This window comes from Myxine glutinosa, chromosome 6 (genome assembly GCF_964187855.1).
Source record: "Myxine glutinosa chromosome 6, kmMyxGlut1.1, whole genome shotgun sequence".
NCBI lineage: Eukaryota > Metazoa > Chordata > Myxini > Myxiniformes > Myxinidae > Myxine > Myxine glutinosa.
Window position 1 is genome coordinate 70258467 of NC_136266.1, and position 12729 is coordinate 70271195.

Here is a 12729-nt window from a genome sequence, read left to right on the forward strand (position 1 = left end):
ACCTTTTTCGTGAATGACATTTTTAAAGTCTGCGTTGACGTTCATCAAGCCATTCATCGATCTCATGTCTCGTTCATTTCGGGAATGGTAGTTTCCACACAACGCATGAATGTTCACGATCCCCAAGAGGAAGAGTGTGGCAATGTCGATGTCACACGTAATCATCAAATGGCAAGTAAATGACATTTTAAAAATTTAATATTTCAAAGAAACTTATTTAAAGTGTATGTGCACAGAACTTATCAAATAAGAACGAAGAAATATCTCTCGGCAATTTCCTGGCTCTGTTACTTGGGCGGTGTAAGATATATCGAGCCGTGAAAAGCTGCAATTATTTAATAGGCAATTTGCCGTCTGTAGCAATACCTAAACGAAGCTTCGCCCCTCTCCCAACATTGTTGACTACGTATATAGTTAAACATTTAATTGTGACGATGGAAACGTCCGCCGCGAATTCTTCATAAATCTTGGCAATATCCTGTCTGCCACTTGGATGTTTGATATGTCACGGTGTAAGATTATGTCGAGGCGTGAAAGTCGCGATTATTTAATATATGTCGGCAATTTCCCGATTCCCGTGTGTGCGTTTATTTTTTCAATTATTGCTGAAATCGAGTCTAAAACCATCAATAAAAATGAAATCAAATGGTGAATTCGAGATAAAATCATGAGGGTGAATCAATGAATGGGCTTTATTTTACAGGCGTTTGAAAATGCATTTCGTTCGAGAAACGGAAACTTTCATTGGATTTTATTCCCGTTTTTTTTCAACCGAGTCTAAAACCATGTTAACGACTGTTAAAAATGAAATGATATATCGAATTGGAGTTGAAATAAAACTGAGAGAGAGAGCAAGACACCACTGGCCTAACAAAACAGGCCTCAAAGCTATGCGAGTAAATGAAATGGTGGATATTTGTTTTTGAAGCCTCTCCCAGAATGGGTGGAGCGACTCTCTCAACGAAGGAAGCAACACGTCCGACAGACAGAATCACCTACGGAGAATATAATATAGACTAGTGGGGTCACTCGTGGGAATCCCACGAGCATGGACGTGTGCGACATTTTGACATATTGAGTTGGATGCTGCACCTGCACATTCAGTTTCACAAAATGGTTACTGGCAGTTTATCAGATCCACAAATAATGTAATCTACACAATGTATTTACTTGTGATAGCATGTGAATGCATGTAAGGACGAAGAAAGTTCTCTGGCCGCATCCGGTCATATACATAGTACACTCCACCCCTTACCCCCCCCCCCCCCTCCCTCATCCCATAATCCCATAATGAGAAATCAAAGAGGTGGTCAAGACAGTGAGGAGCCTCGGGAGGAGAGACAAGGACACTGGGAGAACATAACAACTCATTTCCAGGGAGAAAGGTTTATAAATTTTGGCCTTGACAGCCATAGTGGCTGGCTGGACAGCGGAGACAATTCACATCCACGTCTCCTTCCCGCCCCGCGCGGACCTCCCACGGGGAGATCGTCTGGCATGGAATGGAAATGTCATTTATGGTCTTGGACTGCTCTCCTCTCCTGAGGATTGGGAGGGTATAGCGGGGGGAAATACTCATTATTCTGGCATAACAGCGCTGGGAATATTTGGGTACCCCCCTCACTGCCACCACATGTGCACATGGGAAATACAGTTTGAAATGTGTTATTACATCTCATGTACAATGTGACTTTAAGTGCTCAAATCCTCTCCCTCCCACATCACGCACACGAGGGAGAGTGGGTCACTCAAACACACACACACACACACACACACACACACACACACACACACACACACACACACACACACACACACACACACACACACACACACACACACACACACACACACACACACATTTCAAGGCCATTTTCCCTGCTGGAGCGGGGGTTAGCCTTGCGGTCCCCATGACAATCTTCTCTATTTTGCCCTATTTTCTGCATCTCCCCTTGTTAACCCCCTTGCCGGCATTTCTTCTTCCACCATCTTTAGCCAAGTCATTCTCGGTCTTCCCCATCCTCTACTTCCTTCTACATTCATTTCCATCACTCTTCTCAACCAGTGACTTTCATCCTTCCTCAACACATGACCAAACCATCTCAAACTGTTTCTCTTCACAGCATCCATCACAGGCTCTAGTCCCATCATATTTTGCAATTCATCATTTGTCTTCCTCTCTCTCAACGATACTCCACACATCCACCGAACCATTCGCATTTCCACCCTTTCCAGCCTTCAATGCTGCTCTACGTTCATTACCCATGTCTCGCTCCCATAAATCATAACACTTCTCACACATGCAACATTCACCTTTCCCTTCAGCTTCAACAACACTCCCCTCCTCGTCAGCATGCCACTCAGTTCCCGAAACTTCTTCCATGCACATCTCACTCCAGCAACCGATGCCGAGTCTGATCCACCTTCTCCATTCAGCATGTCTCCTAGGTAGCAAAATGTTTTCACACCTTCCAGCTTCACGCCGTCTCCAAGATCCAACTCAACATTTCCTCTATCTGCAGCTCCCTCTGTGCACACCTTACACTTGAATGTAGCTGCCACACTGGTTAATGACCCTCTCAAACCACTACATTTTTGATGAACCTACTCAGCGCACATTGTACATTGAATGGAATTCACTCCGGCACCTTTCCTGCACACAGCACACGGCCACTTCCCAGTTCTTTCCACCTCACCACATGCTTTACCACTTGCCATCACCTTCATCTTTCCGATATTCACCTTCAGACCTTTTGTCTCCATAAATTCCTTCCACTTGTTCATCTTCTCCTTCAGTCCATCCATACTTTCTGCAATCAACACCAGATCATCTGCACACAACAACTCCCACGGTAAACCCTCCTTTGCATTCCGAGCCAGCACCTCCATCATAGCTACAAATAGGAGTGGACCTGGTACCAACAACCCCTCATGCACTCCAAACTTCACCTCAAACTCACCACTGTTCCCGTCCTTCGTCCTTACAGCTGTGCGCGCTCTCTCGTACATTGCCATTGTGGGGGATACCCCATAGAGGCTGGGTTGTTCATAATTCACTGTCACGTTACCAATGGGATTATTGACGGTATGGGTGTTGCGTGCGCTCGGTTATTGGAGCCACGCCATTTTAAGAGGATCAGGCGGAAGCGACGGGTTTTATTGAGACGAGTGCTGGTTTGAAGGAAAAAGGTTTTTTGGAATAAAGGAGCCTTGAGCTATTCAAGAAGTTTCAGCCATTTGTTGCCTGTAACTCCGACATTGGTGACCGCATCTTGCTCTTGGACGTTTCCGGAGCTTTTAACGAACATGGCGACAAGTGCAGTTTCGATCAAACTGCCAGAGTTTTGGGAACGACAGGCTACCGTTGGTTCGCACAAGCTGAGGTCCAATTCGCCATTCGGAGCATTTCCACTGACGACACTAAATATTATTATGTCATGTCCGCGCTCAGCAGCTCCACGGCAACCAAGGGGGTGAGTCTTCTCCAGGATCCTCCGGAGGGTGGGAAGTACGAGACGCTAAAGGCACTGCTACTTGATACCTTCGAGCTCACTGAGGCTGAGCGCGCCCGTCAGCTCCTTAATCTACCCTGTCTGGGTGACTCCAAGCCGTCAGAGCTGATGGACCACATGTTGTCTCTCCTGGGCAGCCGCCGGCCATGTTTCCTCTTCAGGGAGCTGTTCCTGCAGCAGCTGCCAGGACAGGTACGGTCAGCCTTGGCCAACTCGCCTGTTAAGGATTTCCGCGCCCTGGCCAGGGAATCGGACAAGTTTTTCTCCGCCAGACAGCAATGCAGTGTGGCTGCATGGGACCCCGCCCCTGTCGAGCCTATGCCGCTGGCGGGCACCGTTGTGGCCGCCACTACGGCCCAGCGGCGGAAGCCCCCAGACTTGTGCTTTTACCACGCAAGGTTTGGTCCCAAGGCCAAGGCATGCCGGCCACCCTGCAGCTTCAGCGAGTCGGGAAACGGGGTGGCCGGCACTCGTTAACTGCCATGAGCGTCGGCCGTTCGGTCAGTTTGTTGTTCATTTCGGACACCGACTCCGGACGTCGTTTCCTCTGCGACACAGGTGCCCAGCTGAGCGTTCTGCCTGCGTCAGCATTGGATCTGGCGGCCGGGAGCCACGGCCCCGCGCTGGAAGCCGCCAACGGCAGTGCCATTCAGACTTTGCTAAACGAAACGTGGCACTGTGTTTTGGCGGGCAGCGGTTCACGTGGGATTTTGTCACGGCAAGGGTGTCCACCCCCTTGCTGGGCGCTGATTTCCTCTGCACCAACGGCCTATTGGTGGATGTTAAAAATCGGCGGCTCATTAATGCAGAGACCTTCAGTTCACTTCCATGCTCGCTGAGCGGTTCTGGCTCTGAGGCTTGCTTGCACGCTCTCGACCTCTGATGAGTTCTCACGCCTCCTCACCGAGTTCCCGGTTCTTGCGCAACCCACCTTTTCGACCGTTGCAGTCAAGCACTGGGTGGAGCATCACATTCCGACCACCGGCCCGCCTGTCTATGCCCGGGCTCGACGCCTCGACCCGGGGAAACTCGCTCTTGCTAAGGTGGAGTTCGACACGTTGGAGCGTCTTGGCATCGTACGATGGTCTGACAGCCCGTGGGCCTCGCCTCTCCACATTGTACCGAAGCCAGGTGGCGGTTGGCGCCCGTGTGGGGATTACCACCGTCTTAACGACGCCACTACCCCCGACCGCTACCCGATCCCGCACATCCAGGATTTTTCTGCCCGCTTGGCCGGTAAAGTTTTTTTTTTTCTAAGGTGGACCTCGTTCGTGGTTACCACCAGGTCCCCGTCCGGCCGCAGGACGTTCCTAAGACCGCGGTGATTACACCGTTCGGGCTTTTCAAATTCCTCTGCATGCCTTTCGGGCTCAAAAACGCGGCCCAGGCTTTCCAGCGCCTGATGGACAGCGTGTTACGGGACTTGCCGTTTCTGTTTGTCGACCTGGACGATATTCTCATCGCCAGCACTTCCAGGATGGAGCACATGTTTCACCTCTGAGCTCTCTTTGAGCGCCTCAGTCAGCACGGCCTTATCATTAACCCGGCCAAGTGCCTGTTCGGGGTGGCCTCAATTGACTTCCTTGGCCACCGCATCACGAGGGAGGGGGCTGTTCCACTGCCGTCTAAAGTAGAGGCTGTGAAGGGTTTCCCGCGCCCCTCACCGTCAGGGCCCTGCAGGAGTTTTTGGGCATGGTGAACTTTTACCATCGTTTTATGCCCCGTGCGGCCCAGCTCATGCGGCCCCTTTATGAGGCCCTCAAGTGCAAGCCTACCAAACGCGCCATTGACTGGACCAAGGAGATGGCCAAGGCTTTCACGGATACTAAACTGGCCCTCGCCAGCACAACCATGCTGGCACATCCGTCGCCCGATGCACCGATTGCTCTCACCATGGACGCTTCGGACTACGCCGTTGGCACCATGCACGAGCAGTGGGTCAACGGTGCCTGGCAGCCGCTCGCCCTTTTTAGCCGGCAGCTCCGCCCCAAAGAACGAAAGTTCAGTAACTTCGATCGCGAGCTCCAAGGCCTCCACCTAGCTGTCTGACACTTCCGTTACCTGTTGGAAGCCCGCCCGTTCAGGGCGTTTGTGGACCACAAATCTCTGGTTTTTGCCATGGCCAAGGCCTTGGAGCCGTGGTCTGCCTGTCAACAACGCCAGCTCTCCTTTGTTTCCGAGTTCACGACGGACATCCAACTTGTCGCTGGGAAGGATAACATTGTCGCTGATTGTCTCTCCCGGTCCATAGCTGGCGCGGTTCACCTTGGCATCGACTATGCCTGCAGGGCGGCGGTCACGGGGCTTCGACTGTCTGATGTCCCATTCAGGGACATGGGCACCACGCTACTGTGCGACGTTTCCTTGGGACAGCCTCACCCCATCGTGCCCACCAGCTGGAGATGGCTGGTATTCAATGCCGTCCACGGTCTTTCTCACCCTGGCAGGAAGGCGTCACAAAAGTTGGTGGCGGCTAAGTTCGTTTGGCACGGGCTCAGGAAGGATGTTCGCGACTGGGCCAACACCTGCGTTGAGTGCCAACGCTCGAAGGTGCATCGCCTAACCCAGGCTCCGTTGGCGCCATTCCCAGTGCCCGAGAGACGGTTTGACCATGTTAACGTGGACCTGGTGGGGCCCCTTCCACCCTCGCAGGGATTTACCCACCTCCTCATGATGGTCGACCCACCCACCTCCATTTACCCTTACCCACCTCCTCCACCAGGTGGCCAGAGGCCGTCCCGCTTACATCTAAGACGTCTGCCGATGTGGCCCGAGCGTTCATCGGCACTTGGGTTGCCCGTTTTGGCGCCCCCTCAGATATCTCTTCAGACAGGGGGCCCCAGTTCACTTCAGAGCTCTGGGGCGCTGTTGCCCAGGGGCTTGGGGTAAAGCTCCATCGCACCACTGCATATCATCCCCAGGCTAATGGATTGTGTGAGAGGTTTCATCGCTCTATGAAAGCTTCTCTCAGGGCCAGCCTCCGGGATGACAGTTGGGCCGACAGACTCCCGTGGGTCATGTTGGGCCTCAGGACAGCCCCTAAGGAAGACCTCCAGTCCTCATCCGCGGAGCTCGTCTATGGCCAGCCACTGCGGGTGCCCAGGGAATTTATTCCTGACGCCACAAGCCCCTGGTCCGCTGCCCGTCAGCAGTCTGTTCTCCGGGAGAACGCCAGAGTGTTTGCGCTGGTGCCCACATCTCAACACAGTTTGCCTCAGGCCCATGTCCAGCCAGATTTATGTACAGTGGAGTACGTCTTTGTTCGCCATGACGCACACCGGGGGCCGCTGCAGCCGCCTTATGACGGGCCTTTCCACGTTCTAGAGGCCGTGGACAAGTCCTTCGTGGTCGACATCGGCGGCAAACCGGACCACCTTTTGGTGGACCGCCTTAAGCCGGCTCACTTGGATCTAGACCAGCCCCCCCTGGTTGGCCCAACCCCCACGGTGGGGCCGTCCCCCGTCGGGTAAGCCCCGGGGGGACCTGCCACGTCCCTAACAGTCCCTACTCGGGTCATCAGGGGTCGTTTCGGCCGGGTTGTTAAGGCCCCCCCAACGACTGACATTGCCAGTGTGAGTGAATTCTGGGGGGGCGCATGTGGGGGATACCCCATAGAGGCTGGGCTGTTCATAATTCACTGTCACGTTACCAATGGGATTATTGACGGTCTGGGTGTTGCGTGCGCTCGGTTATTGGAGGTATGATACATCGTGCCGCTATTTTTTTTATATATCTCGGCATTTTCCCATGTGTGTGTTTATTTTTTCAATTATTGCTGAAACCGAGTCTAAAACCATCGATAAAAATGAAATCAGATGGTCAGATAGATTGGAGATAAAGGCGTGAGAGAGACGCAATGGCTTTTATATTACAGGCCTTTTAGAATTCATTTCGTTCTACAAACGGAAACTTTCATCTGATTTTTTTCCCCGTTTTTTTTTTCAACAGAGTCTAAAACTACAGACTTGGCATTTAATATGGAATATTTTTTTGGTGGGGGTGAACTTACTTTTCAAGATGTCTTAGAACCAAAAGTTCATTGGAATTATGTTGAAATTATTCTAGATTTTGTTAATGTGACCTTTAAAAGAAACAAAAACCACATTTGACATTTCAAAGCAAATAAATTGATCCTTGAAAGTGATGTAAACTGATATCGAACTCAATTCATGGACAGTACTGTGTTAAACTTCTGTACGTTTTCCAGAAGTATCTCTTTATTTTGCACATTAGCCAATAATTTTTTTTAACAAAACAAAAGTTAAATTTCGACTGGGATTACGGACACTAAAATTACAGTTCAGTACTTCGTGTAACCCCCATGAGCATTCAGGAGAGCACGTACACGTAAAGGCATGCTGTTCACGAGATTTGCCAAGGTTTGGACAGGAATCGCTTGCCGTGCAGTGACAATAGTCTGCTGCAATTCACGCACAGAGGTGGGCTGCTGGTCCAAGTTGTCGATTTGAAGCGTTAATTCTGCCCACAAGTTCTCTAACGGATTCATATCCGGGGACATGGCAGGCCACTCCATATGCTTTACACCACGGTCAGCAAGAAAGTGTTGGATCATGCGAGCACGATGAGGCCGTGCATTGTCATCTTGGAAGACAAAGTTTCCTCAAAAGGCTGCACGAGCAAATGGAAGCAATGTTTCATCCAGAATGTCCCTGTACTTGAACTGTTTCAGGTTTCCATTCAGAACAACCAAGTCAGTTTTGCCCCGTGCATGAAAATCAGCCCAAACGGTCACCTCACCACCTCCAGCTTGGACTCTTGGCACTATACAATCTTTGTTGTAGGCTTCATGCACTTGTCTGCACACTTGGACGTGGCCATCTTGACGATAGACCAGAAATCTAGACTCGTCACTGAAGATCACGTGATTCCAGTGTCCTGGCTGCCATTGACGGTGCTCTCTGGCCCACTGCAATCGGCGCTGGCGGTGTTGTCTGGTCAGGCGTGGCTTTCTCAGGGGACGCCTGGCACGATAGCCTGGTTGAACCAGTCGTTAGTTGACTAGCCTTCTGGATACAGGCACATTTGTCAGTTGCTGCCACTCAGCCCTAAGCCGATTAGCTGACTTGGTACGGCCATTGCGGACTAACCGGTGCAGCTGGCGATCATCCCTCCTTGTGGTTCTGCGGGGACGTCCTGGCCTCGGTATTGGAGTAGGGACACCCCGCTGAGCATTTCGTTTCAGGATCTTTGACACCTGACCTTGAGTGATGCCATACTGCCGAGCAATAGCATGCTCTTTCATGCCGTAATTTCCTAAAGCCACCACTCCATGACAAACAGCATTGTCGAGTTGACAGACCATCTCCAGAGGAAGCGGCAATAACTTTTGGAGATGTGCAGCAGTTGTTTTCCACTAATACAGAACGCAACAACCCTTGTATACCCGACTGTGAAGCCAATCGTCAAATGCACCTGTCCGTACATTTTGCCACGCCACCTGTGATATAATCCTGTTGTTGACTTCTTGCTGCGACAGACAATCAGTGACATGGTTCTTTTAACAAATAAATCACCAAAGTGTAAAAGAAACTCACCAGATTGATATACTGAGTTAAGAAAGTAAACCCAAGTCAAGAAAAAAAAAAAATTCCATATTACATGCCAAGTCTGTATGTTAGCGACTGTGAAAAATGAAATGATATATTGAATTAGAGTTGAAATAAAACTGTGAGAGAGAGCAATACACCACGGGCCTAACTAAACAGGCCTCAAAGCTATGTGAGTTAATAAAATGGTGGATATTTGTTTATGAAGCCTCTCCCAGAATGGGTGGACCTACTCTCTAAACGGAGTAAGCCACATCCCCGGACAGACAGACAGAATCACCTATGGCTATTATAATATAGATGAACACAAGGAGGAGGCATGTTTTTGCTTTATCTATGCAAGCCAGGTTGTTTTTCTTGTTGGAGCGATCAAAGCAGCAGTCTGGCCAATACACGACCCAAGTAAAGGGATGAGCAATTTATATAATAAATGCAGGTTTTTGTACGTACTTGGTCTAAGTTCTCAAGGCTGAACAGTGTGAATGGATTGTGTAGCGCCATTCCTGGAGGCAGTGGCTATTATAAGGCATAATGTAATTTATTATTTCATATGCAGCCTGTGGCTGCTGGTTGCATAATTTTTGGGAGCGCAGCTGTGCCTCCGATGCAGTGCCCCTGTTTCCAGTAAGCTGCTACTCATTTTGCAGACCTCAGAAGGATGACAGGCTGAGTCAACCCACCTGGTATTATTTAACGGCACAACAGGCACTCAAACTCAAGATCTTAAGCAAGCCACCTTCACCGTTAAGCCAACACCAGGTTTATATAATGTAATAAAATGTTGATTCTGGTCAGGTCAGTGTTTTGGGACTGCCACTGGTAACATGTAACCCAGTGCTACCTGCCGCATGGTCGGGTTGTCGGCGACTAAACCGACACCCTTCACTGGCTTTGCTAGTCGGGAGGGTGACTGTGGCAACCTGTCAGGACCAAAAACAATACCAGGCAAAGGGCACATGAGCTTTCATTGGGAGCCAACAGACACCGAGTAAGGAGATGGTGTCTCCTAAAAAAACTCCAATCCGGTTTGGACTGGATGAAGTCATACCAAAGACTTTTAAAATGGTACGTGCTTGCTTCCTTGCTTGAAAAGGATAGAACACGGACAATCCCCATTGGTTGGCATTCTTAGGGAGGAGGAAATTCCTCTTGAGGAAATGCCCCGCCGAGTACGGTGAGAAAAGCGGTGCCATTGTTATGACTTCGCTGGTACCCAGAGTATCCCGGTAGTGACGCCATTTCCTCCAAGCTCAGTGGCTGTGTGTGTGTGTGTGTGTGTGTGTGTGTGTGTGTGTGTGTGTGTGTGTGTGTGTGTGTGTGTGTGTGTGTGTGTGTGTGTGTGTCAGCTATATTACAAGCCTTAGCCCAAGTACAAAAAACCCATTGACATTGGAACTTCTCATGATCATTTGAGGTGTTTGTTTGTTTGTTTGTTTGTTTGTTTGTTTAACTTCTATACACTCCTGCACCGCTGAACTGAATTCGCTAAAAACTGTAGCTTGTGCTCAGGGGTGAAATGGTTGAAAAGGTAGTGAGACAATGGATATAAATTGGAGTGAATTAAAGGATTGAAGGAAGTGATTCATTGGAGTGGAAATATACGAAGGTTGAAAGGAGGCAGTTGGAAAATGAGAACAAGTGGGAGTCTGAAGGCTTTGACTTTGAGGGAAATGTGTGAAAGGGTGGAGAGGAATGGCTTGCTGGGTTGATACAAGATCGATTAAATAAAAGGATTAGGTTTGCATGCAGGCATTATCTGCCATGGGTTGTCTAGTGATACACACACACACACACACACACACACACATACACACATACACACACACACACACACACACATTTCAGTGACGAAGTGAAAGGTCGATCACTATCAAGCAAATGGATCACATTTGTAAACCACAACGGCACTCGGTGGAGAACATACCTCAGCCAAGCTGCAGAGTTTATGTTTTTTATCCTACTGACCTGTATCCGGACCTTAACCAAAATCGAATCGGCTTGTTCTTGTCACCTATCTAACTCATCCACCAAGTTTTTTTGTTTTTTTTCATAATCCGTCCACAACTTTTTGAAATATAAAGGCGACATATCGTGTTTGGCCCCACCTCAAAAATTATTGGATCTGGATTTAGATCTCCAAAATCGAATCTATTCTTTCTTGTCACACACACAACCTGTCCACTAAGTTTCATCCGAATCTGTCCATACATTTTTAAGACACCCTGCTATGTATTAGTTTTAGCCCAATCATTCGATGGTGAAGGATCACTTTTAAAAAATTCTCTGATCCGGATCTGGATATTCACTATTATCAAACAAATTCATTCCTGTAACATACCAAACCTGTCCACCAAATTTCGTCCGAATCTGTCCACAACTTTTTGACATATCCTGCTCACAGACAAACAAACAGACAGGGGAGAAAATATAACCTCCGTCCACCTTTGGTGGCAGAGGTACAGTGCATTCAGAAAGTATTGAGACCCCTTTACTTTTTTCACATTTTGTTATGTTGCAGCCTTATGCTCAAATCGTATAAATTAATTTTTCCCTCATCAATCTACACTCAATACCCCATAATGACAAAGAGAAAACAGGATTTTAGAAAGTTTTGCAAATTTATTAAAAAGAAAAAACTGAAATATCACATTGACATAAGTATTCATACCCTTTGCTATGACACTTGAAATTTAAATCAGGTGCCTCCCATTTATTTTGATCATCTTTGAGATGTTTCTACACTATGAGTGGAGTCCACCTGTGGTAAATTCAATTGATTGCACATGATTTGGAAAGGCACACACCTGTCCTGTAAAGCCTCTCCTCAGTGAAAGACACATTAAAGCCCGCTTGGAGTTTGCAAAAAAAGCACCTAAAGGACTCTCAGACTGTGAGAAACAAGATTCTGTGCTCTGATGAAACCAAGATTGAACTGTTTGGCTTCCGTCTGGCCACTCTGCCATAAAGCCCAGATCGGTGGAGTGTTGCAGTGATGGTTGTCCTTCTGGAAGTTTCTCCCATCTCCACACAGGATCTCTGGAGCTCAGCCAGAGTGACCATCGGGTACTTGGTCACCTCTCTTACCAAGGCTCTTCTCCCCCGATTGTTCAGTTTGGCCGGGCGGCCAGCTCTAGGAATAGTCCTGGTTGTTCCAAACTTCTTCCATTTAAGAATTATGGAGGCCACTGTGCTCTTGGGAACCTTCAATGCAGCAGAGATTTTTTTTGTAGGCTTCCCCAGATCTGTGCCTCGACACAATCCTGTCTCTGAGCTCTGCAGGCAGTTCCTTCGACCTCATGGCTTGATTTTTGCTCTGATATGCATTGTCAGCTGTGAGACCTTATATAGACAGGTGTGTGTGTGCCTTTCTAAATCATGTCCAATCAATTAAATTTACCATTGGTGGACTCCAATGAAGGTGTAGAAACATCTCAAAGATGATCAAGAGAAATGGGAGGCACCTGAGCTAAATTTCAAGTGTCATAGCAAAGGGTCTGAATACTTATGTCAATGTGATATTTCAGTTTTTTCTTTTTAATAAATTTCCAAAACTTTCTAAAATCTTGGTTGCTCTTTGTCATTATGGGGTATTGAGTGTAGATTGATGAGGGAAAAAATGAATTTAAACGATTTCAGCATAAGGCTGCAAC

At 48.4% G+C, this 12729-nt stretch overlaps 1 protein-coding gene across 2 annotated transcripts in view; it reads right to left on the reverse strand.

Moving 5' to 3' along the window:
- Positions 1-12729, reverse strand: part of LOC137429945 (beta-1,4 N-acetylgalactosaminyltransferase 1) — an 81920-nt gene that overhangs the window by 25232 nt on the left and 43959 nt on the right. The gene's annotated exons all lie outside the window — the stretch shown is intronic.